Source organism: Hypanus sabinus, chromosome 3 (assembly GCF_030144855.1).
Source record: "Hypanus sabinus isolate sHypSab1 chromosome 3, sHypSab1.hap1, whole genome shotgun sequence".
Taxonomy (NCBI): Eukaryota; Metazoa; Chordata; class Chondrichthyes; order Myliobatiformes; family Dasyatidae; genus Hypanus; species Hypanus sabinus.
The window spans coordinates 43,610,708-43,634,116 of NC_082708.1; positions in this window are offsets into that span (position 1 = coordinate 43,610,708).

Genomic DNA, 23,409 nt, shown 5'->3' on the forward strand with positions numbered 1-23,409 from the left:
GACCAGAGGGAATGCAAATGCTGGAATTTAGAGCAGCAAACAAACTGCTGGAGGCTGAGCAGCATCTATGGTGGGGGGAATGCAAATGTTTCAGGTCTTCTTGAACCTTTGGTGATATGTTTGGCCGCCTCAGAGAGTGGTTACTAGTTGACCATATTGAACCACAGATGAAGATGACAGATCTACTCATTATAATATGTAGGAATAGAATTATGCCATTCAGCCCATCAAGTCTTCTCTGCCATTCCATAATGGTTTATTTATTATTGCTCTCAACCCCTTCTCCCTGTAACCTTTGATGCCCTTACTAATCAAGAATTTTAAATATACCCACATTTTAGATCATGTTCATTTAAATAAAACTTAAATTTGTTGACACATTTTAAATCAATGCTTCAGATTCACTTTAATCTGCATACTTTTTAAAACTTATTTATTGTCAAAGATTGATTATCCATTCAGTACTGTGCCCTGACTGTTTCATCTAACGAGAGATATAGTTCTGTTTCAGTATAACTCAGAAGTGCCCAATATCAAGTTGCTTCAGATTAGAAACTGGTACGAAATTGGGGGACAGGAAGCTTGATTGACTTCTGTATCAGGGACATCAGAGCAGACAAAGATGATTTTTTTTGTTACACTGTTGAAAACAGATGTGTCCAGTCATCTCAGACATATTGGACAGCGTCTCATTAAAGGATAATGCTAAAGGCAATGATTTTTTTTACTACTTCAGGCAGCAGTTGAAGAACTGGGCTTGTGTTTATTGGCTGAGCAACAGAGTGACTCAACCATTTCGAGAGAGGGATGAGCTATGTGCCATAAAGAAGTAATCTATTATCTAAAGCCTCTGGTTTGGAATTGCCTGGTAACTTGAAACACCCCTACATCATATTTTGATTAAATGAGTGGATTTATTATTTTAGGTGGCAAGGAGTCTCATAAGAATGTGATTCACAATCCACATTCTATCCTGATCTCCTGTGCCATTATGCTATTTGTATATTCTCCCCGTGACTGCATGTTACCACCAATTTCCTCTCGCACCCCAAAACTGTGCTGAACGTTAGATTAAGTGGCCAGTGTAAAATGTCCCCTGTGTGGTTGGCTGGCAGGAAAGCTGGAAAAGGTTGGTGGCAAGTTATAAGTAATTTGGGGAGAGAGACTGAGGAGAATGCTCTTAGAGCTGGTACTAACTGAATGGGTCAAATAGTGTCCTCCAATAAATCTGTGTAATGTAAATAAATGACTTGTTGATTCAGTGCCTGAATCTCTTTCTGCTATGACTGCCAGCTGGATCTCGGTCACCTGATGCCACTGCCTGGAACTGTTGCCATGTTTCCCTCATAGTTTGGGCTGTACACTGGACTTCCACCTCACGGACCTGATACCAGTGGTATTCTGGATGCAAACAAGCCAGTGGCGCAGTGGTATCATGAAGTGACCCAAAACTCCCCTGGCAAAAATAACCCATTTGTGAGTTTTCCAAATTGTAAAAGCTGTATGATTTCCAATAGTTTTTAAAGTATCTTCAACATTCATGATATTGTAAAACACTAACCTTCAAGAAAATGATTTTAAAATGTAAAATTCATTTGAGTTTTGGAGGAAGCGGTTTATTAAAACACTTGGTGAAAATATGGAAGTGAAGTGAAATAAATTTTGAAAAGTAATTCACAGCTATTTAATTAGCATTGAAATAATGTGGTCTTTGATCCTGTGACTTTTTAAATTTGCACAAGGTCTGAGAGGCTGGTTGCCTGCATAAGACCGCAAGATCAGAAGACAGAGGAGACAAATTAGGCTATTTGGCCCATTGAATCTGCTACGATATTCCATTGCGGTTGCTTCATTATCCCTCTCAATCCTATTCTCCTGCCTTCTCCCCACAACCTTTGACACCCTGACTAACCAAGAACTATCAACCTCTACTTTAAATATACTCAAAGGCTTGGCTTCCACAATCATCTGTGGCAATGAATTTCACAGCTTCACTACCCTCTGGCTAAAGAAATTCCTTCTTATCTCTGTTATAAATGGACATCCTTCTATTCTGAGACAGTGCCCTCTCGTCCCAGACTTTCCCACAATAGGAAACATCCTCACCATATTCACTCTGTCTAGGCCTTTCAATATTTGATAGGTTTCAATGAGATCCCCCCTCATTTTTCTAAACTCCAGTGAATACAGGCTCAGAGCCATCAAATATTCCTTACAGGTTAACCATTTCTTCCCAGAATCCTTCTCATGAAACTCCTCTGGACTCTCTCCAATGCCAGCACATCTCTTCTTGGATAAAGAGCCCAAAGTTGCCAACAATACTCAGACAGACAGACAGACAGACAGACATACTTTATTGATCCCGAGGGAAACTGGGTTTCGTTACAGCCGCACCAGCCAAGAATAGAGAAGAAATATAGCAATATAAAACCATAATTAATTAAATAAAAGTAAGTTAATCATGCCAAGTGGAAATAAGTCCAGGACCAGCCTATTGGCTCAGGGTGTCTGACATTCTGAGGGAGGAGTTGTAAAGTTTGATGGCCACAGGTAGGAATGACTTCCTATGATGCTCTGTGTTACATCTCGGTGGAATGAGTCTCTGGCTGAATGTACTCCTGTGCCTAACCAGTACATTATGGAGTGGATGGGAGTCATTGTCCAAGATGGAATGCAACTTGGACGGCATCCTCTGTTCAGACACCACCATCAGAGAGTCCAGTTCCACCCCCACAACATCAATGGCCTTACGAATGAGTTTGTTGATTCTGTTGGTGTCTGCTACCCTCAGCCTGCTGCCCCAGCACACAACAGCAAACATGATAGCACTGGCCACCACAGCCTCGTAGAACATCCTCAGCATCATCTGGCAGATGTTAAAGGACCTCGGTCTCCTCAGGAAATAGAGATGGCTCTGACCCTTCTTGTAGACAGCCTCAGTGTTCTTTGACCAGTCCAGTTTATTGTCCATTCGTATCCCCAGGTATTTGTAATCCTCCACCACGTCCACACTGACCCCTTGGATGGAAACAGGGGTCACCGGTTCCTTAGCCCTCCTCAGGTCCACCACCAGCCCCTTAGTCTTTTTCACATTAAGCTGCAGATGATTCTGCTCACACCATGTGACAAAGTTTCCCACCGTAGCCCTGTAGTCCGCCTCATCTCCCTTGCTGATGCATCCAACTATGGCCGAGTCATCAGAAAACTTCTGAAGATGGCAAGACTCTGTGCAGTAGTTGAAGTCCGAGGTGTAGATGGTGAAGAGAAAGGGAGACAGGACAGTTCCCTGTGGAGCCCCAGTGCTGCTGACCACTCTGTCTGACACACAGTGTTGCAAGCACACATACTGTGGTCTGCCAGTCAGGTAATCAATAATCCATGACACCAGGGAAGCATCCACCTGCATCACTGTCAGCTTCTCACCCAGCATGGCAGGGCAGATGGTGTTGAATGCACTGGAGAAGTCAAAAAACATGACCCTCACAGTGCTCGCCGGCTTGTCCAGGTGGGCGTAGACACGGTTCAGCAGGTAGACGATGGTATCCTCAACTCCTAGTCGGGGTTGGTAGGCGAACTGGAGGGGGTCTAAGTGTGGCCTAACCGTAGGCCGGAGCTGCTCTAGAACAAGTCTGTCCAGGGTCTTCATGATGTGGGAGATCAATGCCACCGGTCTGTAGTCATTGGAGCCACTGGGGCGCGGCGTCTTTGGTACAGGAACGAGCCAGGACGTCTTCCACAGCACAGGAACCCTCTGGAGACTCAGGCTCAGGCTGAAGACATGGTGAAGTACTCCACATAGCTGGGGGGCACAGGCTTTGAGCACCCTGGGGCTGACACCATCCGGACCCGCAGCCTTGCTTGGGTGGAGACGTTTCAGCTGTCTTCTCACCTGTTCAGCTGTGAAGCCCACCGCGGTGGTTTCAGGTGAGGGAGGGGTGTAGTCACGAGAGCAAGGTGGGGGGCTGTGAGGAGGGGTAGGTGTACTCCAGGTGTAGTATGACCAACGCTTATTTCCAGAGACCCAATCAGCGACAGGAGCAGGCCACAGGAATGAGGTTTCTGGCAGGTCAGCGACGCTTGTTTACAAATGCAGAAGGGACAAGCAGGGCGGCCATTGTTGGGAGTGGGTCAGTAGGAGTGTCAGGCTTTGGCTCAAAGGAGGTTTTGGCTTGAAAGAACTGTTTGCCCTGGGTAAGTTTCTGTTACGGTTCCCTTTTTTTTCCTCTTGCTGTACCTAGAGTAGTAGTAAATGGCCAGTGTGCGTTCTTGCCAGATGTTGGAGTCCTGGGAGACAGTCTGCCAGGGCACTACATCTGCGTGAAGTGCATCCGGCTGCAGCTCCTTGAAGACCGTGTCAGGGATCTGGAGCAGCAGCTGGATGATCTTCAGCTTGTACGGGAGTGTGAAGAGATAATCGATCAGAGTTACAGGGAAGTAGTCACCCCGAAGTTGCAGGAGGTAAGTAGCTGGGTGACTGTCAAGAGAAACGGAAATGTTAATAGGCAGTTAGCACAGAGCTCCCCTGTTGTCATTACTCTCAATAATAAGTATATCATTTTGGATACTGTTGTGGGGGAATGATCTTGCAGGGGAATGCCACAGAGACCAGGTTACAGGCACTGAGCATGGGCCTGTGATGCAGAAGGGAAAGAGGGAGTAGGGGGAAGCGGTAGTGATAGGGGACTCAATAGTCAGAGGAACAGGCAGGAGATTCTGTGGACCTGAACAAGACACCCAAATGATATGATGCTTTCTAGATGCCAGGGTCAGGGACATCTCAGATCACATCCACAATATTTTGGAGGGGGAGGGCAGAAAATTGAGAAGCAGGGCCTCCAGGGTAATAATTTCTGGATTGCTGCCTGTGACATGTGCCAATGAGGGTAGAAACAGGATGATTTGGCAAATTGATGCGTGGCTGAGAAGCCGATGCATGGGGAAGGGCTTCAGATTCTTGGATCATTAGGATCTCTTCTGGGGGATATATGACATGTGCAAGAGTGATGGGTTGCACCTGAACCTGAGGGGGACCAATATTCTCGTGTGCAGGTTTCTTAGAGCTGTTGGAGAGGGTTAAAACTAATTTGGCAGGAGGATGGAACTGGAGTGAAAGAACTCAGAATAGGACGGATGGTAAAAAAGCAAAGATGGCATGCAGTCAGACTGTCAGGAAGGGCAGGCAGATGATGGGACAAAATTGTAGTCAGCAGGGTAAGTATCAATGCATTGGGAATGTAGAATCAAAAGGGTAGCAAATACAGCTGCCTGTGGTAACAAATTCCACAAATTCACCAACCTCTGGCTAAAGAAATTTCTTCACATCACTGTTTCAAATGGACACCCCTCTATCCTGAGGCTGGCCTTCTTGTCCTAGACTCACCAACCATGGGAAACATCCTTTCCACATTGGCTCTGTCCAGGCCTTTCAACACCTGAAAGTTTTCAATGACGTCGCCCCTCATCATTCTAAATTCCAGCAAACAATATCAAAATGGACAGCAAAAACTTTTTGAAATATGTAAACAATAAGAGAGATGAGAATGGATATAGGACCACTAGAAAATGAGGCTGGAGAAATAATAATGGGGGACAAGGAGATGGCAGATGAACTAAATGAGTATTTTGCATCAGTCTTCACTTTGGAAGATGCTAGCTGTGTGCCAGATATTGAAGGGTGTGAGGGAAGAGAAGTGAATGCATTTACTATTACAAGGGAGAATGTGCTCAAAACAATGAAAGACCTAACTGTAATTAAGTCACCCAGACCAGGTGAACTGCACCCTAGGATTCTGAAAATGGTAGCAGTAGAGATTATGGAAGCAATAGTAATGATCTTTCACAATTGCCTCACAAACTCCAGGCATTGCTCTTCTGTCATTCTCTGTGCTAGTGTCCTCTCCCAATCAACTATGGCCAACTCCTCTCCAAGCCTCTTTGTCTCTTTACTCCACTGTAATAATGATACATCTGACTTTATCTTCTCCCTTTCAAACTGCAGGGCGAATTCTATTATATTATTATCACAGTCTCCTAAGGGTTCTTTTATCTTAAGGTCACTAATTAACTCTGGTTCATTACAAAGCACACAATCTAGAATTGCCTTTCCCCTGATGGGCTCAACAACAACCTGATCTAAAAAGCAATCTTGTAGGCATTCTACAACTTCCCTCTCTTGAGATCCAGCATCAACTTGATTTTCCTATTCTACCTACATATTTAAAAATTATCAATGACTGCTGTAACATTGCCATAATTACCAGGTTTTTCTATTTCCCATTGAAATTGTATCTCACATTTGGCTATTGTTCTGAGGCCTGTATACAACTCCCATCAAGGTCTTTTTACCCTTGCTGTTTCTTAACTCTACCCATGAGGATTTGACATCTTCCAATCCTTCCAATTTGCATTCAAATACAACACCTTCAGTCCTGTATTTATCACAATTTTTATTTTCCCACTTGTTACACTTCACCTTATCTCAGTGACTACAGTTTTGCCCTGTCATCTGCCTGCCATTCCTTCTAGTCTCACTACACACTGCATCGACTTGTATACCAACTACCCCATCCACAGCCCTGTCACTCCACTTCCCATCCACCAGCCAACTTAGGTTAAACCATCCCACAAGTTTGCATGTGCCAGTTCATACAGAGTGCAAGGCAGATCCCAGAGCTCATTGCTGAGAGCAGATAATGAATTGACAATGAGTCTAAGAGAAGATGGGGAGAACAAAAGCACATGAGGAGGGTCTGTCATAACAAATGAAAAGAGAAAGGAAAATCCCTGTGCAGATATGCTAAGAAGTGTTTAATTATGGGAATAACTATAGTTTGTGGGAAGTGTGAGATAGGAGAGGAAGGTTGTTAAAGGAATCCTGTGTACATAAGGTCAAAAGAGATTGTGCAACACAGAACTGGGGGCAACAACATAAAGAGACATTAGCAGAATTGTGTTGCTTGGGAAGTCTGAAATAATAGGCCCATGTAGAACTGAACTGTTACAGATTTCAAGCAGGGTAGGGTTTTTACTTACCCAAGTAAAACCCTACTTCAAAGGAGGAGTAAAGGGTGTGGTTATACAGAGATTCTTTTCACTACATTTAATGATGTAAGTGAAGACTAATTAACTTTATATTTCACCAACAAAATGTAATTGCATGGAGCTTACTGTATAACTAACGATATTTCTTTCTTGAAACGTTGAAAGAAATTGGGGAATAGAATGGTAACTAAATAAATGGCTACAAATAAACAGCTGGAAATGGAAGAAGCTAGACTGCAGGTGCCAGAAAGCTGCTGCTAATGCTCAAACACCAGCTAATAATGGTTGGATCGCATGTCTCTGAAACAAAGAGTACATTATGGTGTTTTGCCCATGGACTATGTGCCATACACAGTTCTGATTCTCTTGCCATGAGAAGTCGCATGTACCTAGTCATAAAATATAAAGGCCCTTTGTTTTGTTTCTGACTGAAGTGGCCCATGAATTGGAATGTGCTGCAGGTAGTAATCTACACTTCTGTCATTGTAGTCCGAGCTGAGCATTAACTCACTGGTAGGTTTTGTTTCTTGGAGGCACATCATAGGAATAATTTGCATCAATGCACTCTGAAAAAGCCCACAACAAAGTAACAGATCTTCATATCACAGACAATGCTAAGAGCACTTTCATCTGCCTGATGATTGGGGTCAGTCTACTTTTCATAGCTGAGCGTTTATATTTTTGTTTGAAAGGTTCTCTCTGCTTGAGTGGGTATTGTAATATTACCCAGCTACTGGCAGGATTCCTATTGGAATTTTGAACTCTGGGGGTATGGAATGTATTTTCATTCTTGTTGCTTTTGATTAGGATTAGACATGCAGGCTGAAAAAAAACATCACTACCCACTTGGGGTTTGATTCCTGTACATGTTTCTTTGTTCTGTTTTCCAGAATATGTTAACAAAAATGCCATGGCTTTTTAAAAAAATGTTTACGTTTTCAATCAGTTTTCCCACTTTCTGTTGAAGCAATGTAAAATAATACAACAATCTGATTCATTGCACTTCATTTGAAACTTTTCTCTGTAGCTGTTTAATAATTTAATAAAGAGAACCTTCTGATAGCTGTTATTTACAGCAGCCTGGTTAAAGCTGGACACAAAGAACTATTTTTCCTTCAGGAAAATTTCAGTTTGATCACTCAACAAGGCAACAAAATGGGCATGAACCAAATAGTTTCACAGATACTCTTTTGTTGATTAATCATCATTGAGCCCTAATTCAACACTCATGAATAATAGAAGTGACACCTAAAACCCTTATGGTAACAGTGTTTACTTAAAATAAATTATTTTGTAGTAAAATGACTTTTCTGTCAAGCACACGAAGAGCATCGAAAGAAAAGTTCACATTTCTATAGTAATGTTCCTGGCCTTGGGCTGTCTCAATGCACCTTCCAACATTTGTAGGTAGTTCATGTTGTAATATAGTAAACACAGCAATCCATTTGGTGAGCTCCAAAAACATCAATAAGATTTTATCTTATAAGAAATTATACTGGTATCATTGTGCTAATTAAACTGTACATGAGCAATGGCTCCATTTATTATTCTGTTCCAATACAGACCAATTCTAAACCCTGACATTGGAAGCATTGGAGGAACCCTTGCAACATAGTTGTGTAAAAATAACCTCTTTTGTCAAATGGACATCAAAGTTTTAGCACAGAAACCTTAGGTATTTAAGGCAAAGTGAACAAATGCAAAAAGCATGATCCTTTAATTTGAAATGTAGTACTGTGGCGGCTCATTTCCTAGCGTATGCGAACCGACTCACAATTAGATAGCCTACGGGGGTTTGCGAGCACAGAGCTTTGGAGCCTCTTCGCCATGGGGGGCCGGTTGACAGAGGCTTAAAAGTGAGGCTGAAGTTTTCGAATAAAGTTTTTCCTTCGACTGCAGTTACCGACTCCGTGTCGTAATTTTAGCGCTGTTTGTAGCACACCGCTACAATTGGTGACCCCGACGGTCCAAACGATTTTTGGACCAGAAATGACCGACGCCGCCTCTGTTCATGCGGTTTCGTTGAAACTGCCGGGTTTCTGGACACAGCGCCCGGACCTATGGTTCCAGCAAGCCGAAGCCCAATTCCACGTTCGCCGGATCACCTCAGAAGACACCCGCTACTACTACGTGGTGGGCTCCCTCGACCAGGACACAGCTGCCCAGGTCGCGGAGTTCGTACAGTCGCCCCCGGCAGACGGCAAGTACACGGAATTCAAAGCCCTGCTCCTCAGGATTTTCGGACTCTCACGGCGCGAGCGGGCTGCCCGTTTACTGCACCTGGATGGCTTGGGCGACAGACCTCCATCGGCTTTAATGAACGAGATGTTGTCTCTGGCCGAGGGACACACAGGCCTCATGTTTGAGCAGGCATTCCTGGAGCAGCTGCCCGAGGACATACGCCTGCTGCTGTCCGACGCGGATTTCAGTGACCCCCGGAAGGTGGCAGCCCGGGCGGACTTGCTGTGGAACGCCAAAAAGGTGAGCGGGGCGTCCATCGCACAGATCACCCAGCCACGCTCCCGGCAGCAAACCAGTCCAGGCCCGGCCGCAGAGCCCACTAACCCCCGGCCCAATGACCACTGGTGCTTCTACCACCAGCGGTGGGGCGCAGAAGCCCGCCGTTGCCGCCCGCCCTGCAAGTTCCCGGGAAACGCCAGGGCCAGCCGCCGCTGATGGCTACGGCGGCTGGCCATCGGGATAGCCTCCTGTATGTGTGGGATAGCAGGTCGGGACGCCGCTTTTTGGTCGATACTGGGGCTGAGGTCAGCGTTTTACCTCCGACAAGTTACGACACTCGCAGCAGGGCACCGGGTCCCCCCCTGAGGGCCGTGAATGGCAGCTCAGTAAGGACCTATGGCACCCGTCAGGTGCAGCTACAGTTCGGCCCCAGCCAGTTCACGTGGGACTTCACACTGGCCGCCGTAGCCCAACCGCTTCTGGGTGCGGATTTTTTGCGAGCTCACAGCCTGCTGGTTGACCTGCCCAGGAAGAGACTGGTACACGCCGAGACCTTTCAGACGTTCTCCCTGGGCGCGGCCCAGTTGCCAGCCCCTCACCTCGGCTCCATCACGCTGTCCGACAACGACTTCACCAGGGTCCTGGCGGAGTTCCCATCGGTTCTGGCACCGCAGTTCACAGCAGCCATGCCCAGGCACGGCGTACAGCACCACATCCCGACACAGGGACCACCCCTCCATGCCCGTGCTCGGCGGCTTCCCCCGGACAAGCTCCGACTGGCGAAGGAGGAGTTCCAGAGAATGGAGGAATTGGGGATCATCCGGCGGTCCGACAGCCCCTGGGCTTCCCCCCTGCACATGGTGCCCAAAGCGACGGGGGGCTGGAGACCGTGCGGCGACTACCGCAGGCTGAACGAGGCTACCACACCGGACCGCTACCCTGTGCCGCACATTCAGGACTTTGCGGCAAACCTGCACGGCGCCCGGATCTTCTCCAAGGTCGACCTTGTCCGAGGGTACCATCAAATCCCGATGCATCCTGACGACGTCCCCAAGACGGCTCTCATCACCCCGTTTGGCCTCTTCGAGTTCCTCCGCATGCCGTTCGGCCTGAGGAATGCCGCACAGACGTTCCAGCGGTTAATGGACGCGGTGGGACGGGACCTGGACTTCGCGTTCATCTATTTGGATGACATCCTCATAGCCAGCGGCAGTCGTCAGGAGCATCTGTCCCACCTCCGTCAACTCTGCGCCCGACTGAGTGAGTACGGTCTTACAATCAACCCTGCCAAATGCCAGTTCGGACTTGATACCATTGACTTCCTGGGCCACAGGATTACTAAAGACGGGGCAACCCCTCTGCCCGCTAAGGTAGATGCGGTCCGCCACTTCCCCCGACCCACCACGGTCAAAGGCCTTCAGGAATTCGTAGGTATGGTCAATTTCTACCGCCGCTTCCTCCCTTCAGCTGCCCGGATCATGCGCCCCCTGTTCGTCCTGATGTCGGGTCCGAGCAAGGACATTACCTGGGACGAGGAGTCCGCCGCCGCTTTCGTTCAAACGAAGAAAGCTTTGGCTGACGCCGCAATGCTAGTACATCCCAGAATGGACACCCCTACCGCCCTCACAGTGGACGCATCAAACACGGCAGTCGGTGGGGTGCTGGAGCAGCTCATCGCAGGTCGCTGGCAACCCCTGGCGTTTTTCAGCAAACACCTGCGGCCACCCGAGCTCAAGTACAGTGCTTTTGACCGGGAACTGTTGGCGCTCTACCTGGCAATCCGGCATTTCAGGTACTTCCTAGAAGGTCGGCCCTTCACCGCGTTCACGGACCACAAACCGCTTACCTTTGCGTTTACGAAAGCATCCGACCCCTGGTCATCCCGCCAGCAACGCCACCTGTCCTACATCTCTGAATACACAACGGATGTCCGGCACGTCTCGGGTAAGGACAATGTCGTGGCGGATGCGCTCTCTCGCCCTACCGTTCATGCCCTTTCCCAAGGGGTAGACTTTGAGGCACTGGCAGAGGCACAGCAGGTAGATGAGGAGATTCCGAGTTACAGGACTGCAGTCTCTGGTTTGCAGCTCCAGGACTTCCCCGTGGGCCCAGGTGAGAGGACCCTACTCTGTGACGTCGCCACCAACCAGCCCCGTCCGGTCGTCCCCGCAGCCTGGCGGCGACGTGTTTTCGACTCCATTCATAACTTGGCGCATCCCTCCATCCGGACAACTGTCCGGATGGTTTCCAGCAGGTTCGTTTGGCACGGACTCCGCAAACAGGTCAGTGAATGGGCCAGGACGTGCATGCACTGCCAGACGGCCAAGGTTCAGCGGCACACCAAAGCCCCACCGCAGCAGTTCCATCCCGCCCACCGGCGTTTCGACCACATTCATGTGGATATCGTGGGCCCCCTGCCAGTGTCGCGCGGAGCGCGTTACCTCCTGACTATCGTGGACCGGTTCACAAGATGGCCAGAGGCGGTCCCGCTCACCGACACCACCTCCGAATCTTCCGCCCGAGCCCTGATCGCCACCTGGATATCCCGCTTTGGTGTACCAGCCCACATTACCTCCGACAGAGGCGCCCAGTTCACCTCCAGCCTGTGGTCAGCTATGGCCAGCCTTTTGGGGACTCAGCTGCACCACACCACTGCCTACCACCCACAGTCGAACGGGCTAGTGGAGCGTTTCCACCGTCACCTGAAGTCGGCCCTCATGGCCCGCCTGCGAGGAGCCAACTGGGCGGACGAGCTTCCCTGGGTCCTTCTCGGCATCCGCACAGCGCCCAAGGACGACCTGCACGCCTCGTCGGCCGAGTTGGTATACGGCGCGCCCCTGGCCGTCCCCGGGGAGTTCCTACCAGCCCCGAGGGGGCAAGAGGAAGAACCCGCTGCAGTCCTGGGCAGACTTCGCGAGAAGCTCGGTAACCTGGCCCCCATACCCACTTCACAGCATGGGCGGCACCCGACCTGCGTACCCAAAGACCTACGGAACTGTAAGTTTGTGTTTGTACGAAGGGGCGGGCATCGGCCACCGCTGCAGCGGCCATACGAGGGGCCGTTTACGGTGCTCCGGAACAACGGGTCCACGTTCGTGCTGGACGTTGGGGGGAAGGAGGAGGTTTTCACGGTGGACCGCCTCAAGCCGGCCCATGTGGACCTGGCGCAACCGGCCGAGTTTCCGGCGCCTCGGCGCAGAGGCCGACCTCCCAAGCAGGTTCTGGCCCAGGCTGTGGACATTGGGGGGTGTATCGCCGGTTCTGGGGGGGGGTTATGTGGCGGCTCATTTCCTAGCGTATGCGAACCGACTCACAATTAGATAGCCTACGGGGGTTTGCGAGCACAGAGCTTTGGAGCCTCTTCGCCATGGGGGGCCGGTTGACAGAGGCTTAAAAGTGAGGCTGAAGTTTTCGAATAAAGTTTTTCCTTCGACTGCAGTTACCGACTCCGTGTCGTAATTTTAGCGCTGTTTGTAGCACACCGCTACAGTACTATAGAAAATGTTGATAGTTGGGGTTGGAGATTCACCTCTACCAAAGGAGGTGTCAGGTGCTCCTTCCCTCTGCTTCCCTCCAACTTCTGGCAATCCCCTTCCTCTCCCTTCTCTCATCCCAGTCTGATTCTGCCTCCTCAGCTGCCTATCATCTCTTTCATGATTCTGCCTTCTTCTACTACACATAGTGCTTTCCTCTTACATTCCTTCTTCACCTCTCCGGCCTATCCCCTCCCTACTTCCCCTCCCCCACCCCTTGATCTTTCCTCTGATTGGTTTTTCACCTGGCACCTTCCACCCTTCCCCCACCTTCTTTATAGGGCCCCCGCCCCCTCCCTCTCCCTCTTCAGTCCTGATGAAGGGTTTCAGCCCAAAACTTTGAGTGCTCATTTCCATGGATGCTGCCCGACCTGTTGAGTTCATCCAGCTGTTGTACGTGTTGCCTCATAATGGTTGGGGTCACCCATTTTGTAACATCACTGCCCAGAAGAAGGCAACAGCATACCACTTCGTTAGAAAATTTGCCAAGAGCAATCATTGTCAAAAGACCATGATTGCCCACGTCATAAGACATGGCACATAATAATAATGCATTAGTCACTGGGATCCTCAAACGCCCCTCCTTTCAATATGATCTCCCCTTCTGTGTCACTTCCCCACAGCCCTCAATTCCTTCATCTTTCAGCAATTGATTTAGCTCCTCTTATGCAGACATATCTGCACTGGTAAAGCCTCCCATACCCTCTGGAGCAATGATTTCCAACTTTCTATCATGCACTGAAAGAAGGCTTTTAGAGTAATACTTGGAATATTAATTTGATAGTAATGCCATAAAAGTTATGTAAATCTCTAATAAAGCCAACATTTAATAAACATTGCATTAAATTGAGTAAACAGCCGGCAAGTACAGATGCTGGAAATCTGAAACTTGTTGGAAGTAATGTCAGAGAGTATCAGTGGAGAGATGGACTGTGTTGTGCCTGTGCACAACTACATATCGATTAAATAAAAGCATGCATGCATGCAGGAGATGGCTTTAACTGGTGTATTCACATTGCAGAGAGAGAGACAGAACAATCTGGATGCGTAGACAACAGTGCATGCACAGACAACAGATCAGTATGTAGTGCAAGGGGAGGGGTCATTGCTCTAAAAGAAGTAGATCCATACATTACACTTCCTTCCCCTTTAGATTCTGAGCTGTCTGAGGCCTCTGTCAATCAGAGCTGACCATGCATATTGTGTCCTAGCTGTCTAGAGATGCAAGCCTGGGCTGTACAACATAGAGAGCAAGCTCCCCCACTCCACGCATCTGATGGACCTAAAGGAACAGCAGAGATCAATGCAGTTTGGTACCAGCAGTATCGCAGGAGTTGCCAGTCAACATCAAACTCAATGTAGGGACTCCAGCTCTGGATTTTCACCTCGGAGTTTACCCCTGAAGCCTTCCCCATGAGTGGGTAAGGCCGCAAGGCAGCGTAGGTTTGAGATCAGAGTTTTCCTTGTCCTAGGTAAGCTGCCACCCACAGCTGACGAGCCCCATCTGCCCGGTGACTGGTTTTAAGGCAGCAGTAACCCGCCTTTGCACCTTCTCCTGTCAGTAGCAATGGTTCTGCCGGGCTCAGTAGCTAAGCCACACGTGAAAGCCGGGAGCTGGACTTGGTTGTCAGAGGCTAATTGAGGCACAGGCCTTTGGGAGCATTTAATAGGCAGTGGAAGCTTGTCTCCATTACCACCCCCGGCAATAACCTTAACCCCTTTACATTAATGGAACATAAAAATATATATGTACAAAACATTCAATTTCCTTTTCATAAACCCATATTCCAGGTAAACATGCTTTCACAATAACTAATTTCACAGTTCTAGAGATTCAGTCTTTTGGGTGGTGCTCTGTTTCTTTCAGGAAAATGCCTGTGGAGTGACATCAGATTTGGTAGGTGTCTTGTCTAAGACAACATTCTCGGTTTCCAGTGTCATGTTGCTATCAGTGACATCATCACTGAGAGGCAAGTCCAGTGATTGTAATGTGTCTGTCTTGTTGGATGCGGTTGACTCAGTTGTGTTCTTCAGTTGAACATCCAGTATGACGTCTCCATGTCTGATCTCCAACATCCACTGTGTATATCAGTGGTCCAGTTCTTGTAACTATCCTACTGGATGTCCACTTGTCTTCTAAGTAATCACGCTAGGACTTTCTGTCCAATCTTGAAGCTCCTTGCTGCTTCTCTTGGCAACTGACTGAACTGTTAATTGCACTTCCCTTCATAAATCTGGTTTCATGAGGTTTATGCAAGATTTCAGGTTCCTGCTCATGAACAGCATTGCATGTGTTTGATTTGTCGTCACATGAACAGAGTTCTGATACACAAAAAAGAAGTTGTCCACCTTGTGTTGTAGAGAAAGGTCCTCTTTGTCCATTGCTTTAATGAAATTCTTGAAGGTTTGGATAAACCTTTCAGCTAGTCCATTCACTGCTGGGTGGTGAGGAGCTGAACTGAAATGTCTGCTGCCATTTTACTTCATGAACTGTCAGAATTCTTCTGACATGTATTGTGGCCTGTTGTCACTCACAATTTGTTCATTTAAGCCTTTTCTGGCGAAGTTAATCCTCAGAGCAGAGACAGTCTGTGCTGAGATGGTCGACTTCATTGGTATAACATCCAGCCACTTCGAATGAGCATCCACAGCAATCAGAAACATGGGGTCCATGAATGGCCCAGCAAAGTCAATATGTACTCTTTGCCATGGTGAAGATGGCTGCTCCCACAAAGGTAACAGTGCCTGTGGGGATGCATTTTGAACTTTTTGGCATCTGAACAGCTTTTGGCCATCTTCAATCTGTTTACCTATTCCCTTCTCAAACACTTTCTGATTAACATTAAGCAGCCATGACATCTACTTTCAGTTTGCCTATGGGAGACACTTCTTCACCTGTGTGAGTCTTCAGCAGCACTGAGGTCTTCTCTAATGGTATCTTAGAAAACAGTCTGTTGTAGTCAGCCTCTGGAATTATAGACAAAGCTGACCCTATAGCCACTCCATTTTCAGTTTTACACCAGACACATCTATTGTGACCCAAATGATTTTAAGTGAGCTGCTTCCGTTATACTATGCAGTTCTAGGCATGACAACTCACCTTTGTCAGACTCTATGTTGTCCGATTCTGTTTCACATTTGGTAACTTATGCATTTGCCTAGTTTTGTTTTTGAGACTTTTCACTCAGTTGTGCTTTTTGTCTGTATTGTATGTTCTCTATATGTGACCTATAAGTTCTGCAGACTTTTTCTCTGAACCCATCATTTGCATCATGTGAGGATTTGCCACATCAATAACATTTTGGCTTTTTGCACCATTCTGGGATATTTTGTGCATTTCACATTCAAACCTCCTTTTCTGTAGTTCTGCTGCATCCTTTTTTGCAGTCTCTAACAATGTTGCAATGGTCAATGCCTGTTCGAAGGTTAGAGAGAGAGAGAGAGAAAAAAACAATGCACAGATCAATATGTAGTGCCGAAAAGGTGGGGAGGGGGGTCAAAAGAAATTGAAGTAGATCCACACATTACAGAATGGTTTAGGCTTTGGGATTAGACATTTTGTCAAAATTCTGATCAGTTGTATAACAGATGGGCAAAAATGACATGGAAAAAGTAAGAAATGGAATGTTGCATTTGGGAAAATATGCAATAGTTAGATGACAGATCCAGTATCAACAGTAAGAGGCTTAATGAGAGAAACTTAATCCTGAGTTTTGCAGCTGGGATTTAGTGACCTGATTCTTTGGACAGCTCTTCCTTTCTCTTCATTCCCTTCAGCTGGTAATGATGGTCATACAGGGAAACACCTCTGGCCCAGGCAGCACTCATTCAGTGCTGACACACCAACCTGGATTCGCATAGAATGACATAGTGGTGAAGGTGGTTAATAAGGACGCTAATAATTGTTCTGGCTCTCCGACGGGGGTGATGAATTAGTTCACAGCCCTGTTCTGTCCTTAGCCTCTTTTAAATTTCTCTTTGAAATGTTTTTTTAAATCTGTTTCAGGTCACAATCATGGTCAGGTCTCTGCTTCCTGCAGAGAGCGATATTAATTTCGGGTGCCCAAACTCTGCAGCAATTGACCCGCTGAACCAGGAGCCAATGGAATTTGGATGGGAACTACAAGCTGTGTCTGTTGAGAAAAGTTCCAGAGAGGAAAGCCAGCCTTCATTATTCAGCACGTGATGAGTATGGTCAAGTCTCACTCTTACAGGCTGACTACATGCATGCATGTTGCAGAAAAAATCATTTTGAAACAACTTGGGTGATAATTTCTCCTCCCTGCTGCAGATCAGCAGTCTCAGGCCAACTGCAAGTCAGGCTAGGATCTGTTAACTCTGAGCACTAGTTCACTCTCCAGCTCCCTGAGATCTATACAGGATACATTTTGGAAGAGGCTGGCCCCAGTACAATTCCAAGTGTTGTTATATTTTGGTGTTGTAATGAAAGAATATTTGTGTTCTTTCTTTTCCTCCTTTACCTCTCCTGTACTAAGAATATATATTAATGTATAATAATTGTTCAGCATCGACAGTCTCATCTCTCTAGTAGTATAAATCCTCTCTTAAATAATGCAAGTACCTAGTATAACTCCATAGTGCCTACACATACTTAAACAAAAACAATGACTATTCTATGAAGATTGTCAACATAGGGAGAGACTTGGCTCAAGAAATTCTTTTAATTTCTGGATTTAAATTAGGAACTGAGAGATGAAAGCGCTCTTAACACACTGCTTCACCCTGCCCTGCATTCTTTAAGGAATCTGTAAACACATGAAAACTGATGTTACTCGTCAACACTTTTCAACTGTTAAGAACTTCAAAGAAGAAATGTATAACAAAGAAGACATTATTTGATGTCAACACATAGCTAGCAATTACACTATTACGTTCAGATGGATATGTTCAAAGTTAATTAGGCTTGAATTCTTCATGTTTTGTGACTTCTCCTTTCTACCTGGCTTTTAGTCTTTTTCACTTGCTGACAATTAAGCTTTCAAGAAAGATGCCTTGGATAATGTTGTGCTTCAAACTGGGCAAGGAATAATTTGTTGCTCTTTTCCCATCTTCAGCTAAATTCAAGGAATGTCCTCAACCTCAATCTGAAGGTTTTTAGACTGGGACTGGGGGTGGAACAGGTAAGCACAGGTCAAAAGCCGGCACAGCAAGATCATCAAAATAATTAACTCTGACTTCTGGGTCTCATTTTCTGAAGCTTATCTCTATTTACAATACAAATGATGGCACCAGAATTAAATGTTGTTAATCATCTTTTAGGCTACAGCTTTATGATTTCAGGGCAGATTTTAAGATGTTACACAGTGTGCATTAACAGAGTTCCTGGACAGAATTACTGTATGTACAAAATAAACTTGCTACGTATCATTCCAATTCAAAGAAAGTTAACAATCACTTTGAAAGTGTTCATATGCAGATGCACAAGGGGTATCTGATTGTGTTTTGTTAGGGTAAACATTTTAAGTTATAACAAAAGATAAAAACTAAAAATATCAATTAACTCATTCATAATCAATTATGGGTTTTAAAGTATATTAGTAAAATACATTTTAAACATGATTATAAATAAACCACTGAAAAGTTGCTTGCAATAAATATCTATCCGTTGACTGTATTTTTCACACCATGGATCCAGATGGATTTTCTGGGCTTCATTCAAGACTGGGTTAGCATTAATCATAAACCTTAAGGATGCTGGATTTAATCTTTTTGGAGTTCATGCCGTGCTAAAGCCTCACATATAGTTGATGATATTGCACACAGTTCCCACCCTAATTTTTAGTGGTTGAAATGTCACTGACCAATATTTAAGTGATTTCACTGATTGGATAAGGATGAGGTGGGAGTCATGTTGCGTGGAGGAGTCTGGCATCCAACTAGATGTGGTTTCAGTGGATGATTTCTGAAGAATGCTCACACCCTCCTAACACCACAAATGTAAAAGGCCCTAAAGTGATGTGAGAGAGATGCCAGTGAAAGAATTACACATGGATTCTGTATAGGGCAGGCTCAATGGGCTACATATCATCTCAGTTTAGAATTGAACTTCGTCAGACAAAATGTTTGTATCAAATTCTTCCATCACCACATGGAGCTGAAAGAGATGGGGGAGATTTTGAACAATTTCTTTTCTTCGGTATTCACTAAGGAGAAGGATATTGAATTGTGTAAGGTAAGGGAAACAAGTAGGGTATTTATGGAAACTATGACAATTAAAGAGGAGGAAGTACTGGCGCTTTTAAGGAATATAAAAGTGGATAAATCTCCCTGTCCTGACAGGATACTCCCTAGGACCTTGTGGAAAGTTAGTGTAGAAATAGCAGGAGCTCTGACAAGAATATTTCAAATGTCATTAGAAACAGGGATGGTGCCGGAGGATTGGAGTATTGCTCATGTGGTTCCATTGTTTAAAAAGGGTTCTAAGAGTAAACCTAGCAATTATAGGCCTGTCAGTTTGACGTCAGCGGTGGGTAAATTAATGGAAAGTATTCTTAGAGATGGTATATATAATTATCTGGATAGACAGGGTCTGATTAGGAACAATCAACATGGATTTGTGCGTGGAAGGTCATGTTTGACAAACCTTATTGAATTTTTTGAAGAGGTTACGAGGAAAGTTGACGAGGGTAAAGCAGTGGATGTTGTCTATATGGACTCAGTAAGGCCTTTGACAAGGTTCTGCACGGAAGGTTAGTTAGGAAGGTTCAATCATTAGGTATTAATATTGAAGTAATAAAATGGATTCAGCGGTGGCTAGATGGGAGATGCCAGAGAGTAGTGGTGGATAACTGTTTGTCAGGTTGGAGGCTGGTGACTAGTGGTGTGCCTTTGGGATCCGTATTGGGTCCAATGTTGTTTGTCATATACATTAATGATCTGGATGATGGGGTGGTAAATTGGATTAGTAAGTATGCAGATGATACTAAGGTAGGAGACGTTGTGGATAATGAAGTAGGTTTTCAAAGTTTGCAGAGAGATTTAGGCCAGTTAGAAGAGTGGGCTGAATGATGGCAGATGGAGTTTAATGCTGATAAGTGTGAGGTGCTACATTTTGGTAGGAATAATCCAGATAGGACATACATGGTAAATGGTAGGGCATTGAAGAATGCAGTAGAACAGAGTGATCTAGGAATAATGGTGCATAGTTCCCTGAAGGTGGAATCTCATGTGGATAGGGTGGTGAAGAAAGCTTTTGGTACGCTGGCCTTTATGAATCAGAGCATTGAGTATAGGAGTTGGGATGTAATGTTAAAATTGTACAAGGCATTGGTAAGGCCGAATTTGGAGTATTGTGTACAGTTCTGGTCACTGAATTATAGGAAAGATATCAACAAAATAGAGAGAGTACAGAGAAGATTTACTAGAATGTTACCTGGGTTTCAGCACCTAAGTTACAGGGAAAGGTTGAACAAGTCAGGTCTTTATTCTTTGGAGCGTAGAAGGTTGAGGGGGGACTTGTTAGAGGTATTTAAAATAATGAAGTGGATCAATAGAGTTGACGTGGATAGGCTTTTTCCATTGAGAGTAGGGGAGATTCAAACAAGAGGACATGATTTGAGAGTTAGGGGGCAAAAGTTTAAGGGTAACACGAGGGGGAACTTCTTTACTCAGAGAGTGGTAGCTGTGTGGAATGAGCTTCCAGTAGAAGTGGCAGAGGCAAGCTTGGTGTTGTCATTTGAAGTAAAATTGGATAGGTATATGGACAGGAAAGGAATGGAGGGTTATGGACTGAGTGCGGGCCAGTGGGACTAGGTGAGTGTAAGTGTCAGCACGGACTAGAAGGGCCGAGATGGCCTGTTTCCGTGCTGTAATTGTTTTATGGTTATAAGGAAAAAAACTTCTTATGTTTAAGTCCATTACCAATCCTCTTCTTGACCCGGTGCAGCTTGCTTATAGATCAAATCACTCAGTTCAGACTGCAGCAAACTTGTGCCTTCAACACATTCATCAACGTTTGGACTCCCCCAACACCTGTGTGAGGATCTTTGTGGACTTTAGCTCCACTTTCAACACTATTGTTCCAGAGGTAACCCAGCTAGCTGTACCCTACAGTGTCGGTCGGTGTATTACGAACTTCCTGACAGGAAGGAATCATTATGTAAGGCTGGGCTGCTACTTGCCCAATCCAATGTTGATAAGCACAGGCTCTCCCCAGGGCCGTGTTCTTTTACCCCACCTGTTCTCACTTCATAGAAATGATCAACTAGACAAATCCATTAAAATCTAAAACTTCACGGAGGATACAAGTGCATTTGGTCTTATCACTAATAATGATGTGAGTTGCTACCAAAGAGAGGTAGACCATCTTGCAGCATGGTGCACTTCTAACAACTTGAACTGTAATGCTATCAAGACAGTGGAAATAAGAATGGACTTCCGCTGACAACCCCCTACCTGTCCCCCTCACAGATTGGAAATTAATGGCCAGGCTGTGTCTGTGGTCGAGTCATTCAAATTCCTGGTGACTACTATTACTAATAAATTGAGTTACCTAATCACTAGGAAAGCCCAGCAGAAATAGTTCTTCCTACATCAACTTAGGAAAGTTAACATCTCAGTATGTACCCTGATGAATTTTTACTCAGTTGTCATTGAAAGTGTTGTGGTCACCTCTATCACCATGGGGTTTCCTGCCACCTCCTCCCTCTCCAAGTCCAGGTTGCAGTGAGTGGTCCACTCAATGGAGAAGATCGCTGGCTGTCAGCTACTGACATCAAAGGACATGTTCATTGCTAGAGCAAAGAAAAGAGCTAAAAAAAATTACTGCTGACTTCACCCACCTATTTACCACATTGCCATCAGGGAGATGCTACAAGTTCATCACCACCAGGACTAGATAGATATATAGATAGATAGATACTTTATTGATCCCAAAGGAAATTACAGTGTCACAGTAGCATTACAAGTGCACAGATATAAATATTAGAAGAGAAGTAGAAAGAATAAAACATATATTACCACTCCCCCGGCTATAGGTTGACTCATTATAGAGCCTAATGGCCGAGGATAAGAATGACCTCATATAGCGCTCTTTGGACTGCGCTATATGAGTCTATTACTTATATACTAGTCTATTACTAAAACTGCTTCTTTATTTAGCCAAGGTGGTATGCAAAGGGTGAGAAACATTGTCCAGAATTGTCAGGATTTTCCAGAGGGTCCTTTGTTCTACCAGAGCCCCCAGTGTGTCCAGTTTGATTCCTATAACAGAATCAGTCTTTCTATTAGTTTATTGAATCTGTTGGCATCACCTGTGTTAATGGTGAGTACAGGGTTAATGGTCAGTTACTTAAGAGTGTGGATGAACAGAGGGACCTTGGGGTTCAAATCCATACATCCCTCAAGGTCACTACACAGGTTGATAGGATAGTTAAGAAGGCCTATGGGATGCTAGGCTTCATTAATAGGGGGATTGAGTTCAAGAGTAGAGAAGTCATGTTGCAACTCTACAAATCTCTGGTGAGACCATACTTAGAGTATTGTGTTCAGTTCTGGTCACCTCATTATAGGAAGGATGTGGAAGCTATGGAGAGGGTGCAGAGGAGATTTACCAGGATGTTGCCTGGATTGGAAAACAAATCTTATGAGGCAAGGTTAGCAGAGCTGAGACTTATCTATTTGGAGTGTAGAAGGATGAGAAGGGACTTGAGAGAGGTCTACAAGATTATGAGAGACATAGATAGGGTGGACAGTCAGTACCTGTTTCCCAGGGCACCAACAGCAAACACCAAAGGGCATAGGTACAAAATTAAGGAAGTTTAGGAGAGACATCAGGGTAAGTTTTTTCTGCAGAGGGTTGTGGGTGCCTGGGATGACTTGCCAGGGATGGTGGTGGAGGCTAAAACATTAGGGCTATTTAAGAGCCTCTTGGACAGGCACATGGATCAAAGAAAAGTAGAGGGTTACGGGGTAGTGTGGGTTTTGTACTTTTTTAAGGAATATATGGGTTGGCACAACATTGAGGGCTGAAGGGCCTGTACTGTGCTGTAGTATTCTAGTGACAGCAGACTGCTAGAACATGTAAAGGAGAGGCCTGAATACTCCAAAGGACCTCAGTCTCCTCAGGAAGTACAGGCAGCTCTGGCCCTTCTTGTACACAGCCTCTGTGTTGATGTTCCACTCAGCTCTGCATCCCCAGGAACTTGAAGGTCCTCAGCACATCCATGCCCTCATCATCAGTAATAACAGAGAGCAATGCAGACTTAGTCATTCTAAAGTCCACCACCACCTCCTTTGTCTTACTAATGCTGAGCTGCAGATGATTCAGCTTGCACCACTTGACAAAGTCTCTCCACAGCCCTCAATACATGCCATCTCTGAAGCTTCTTTCTTGTAGTTATCCATCTTCTTAACA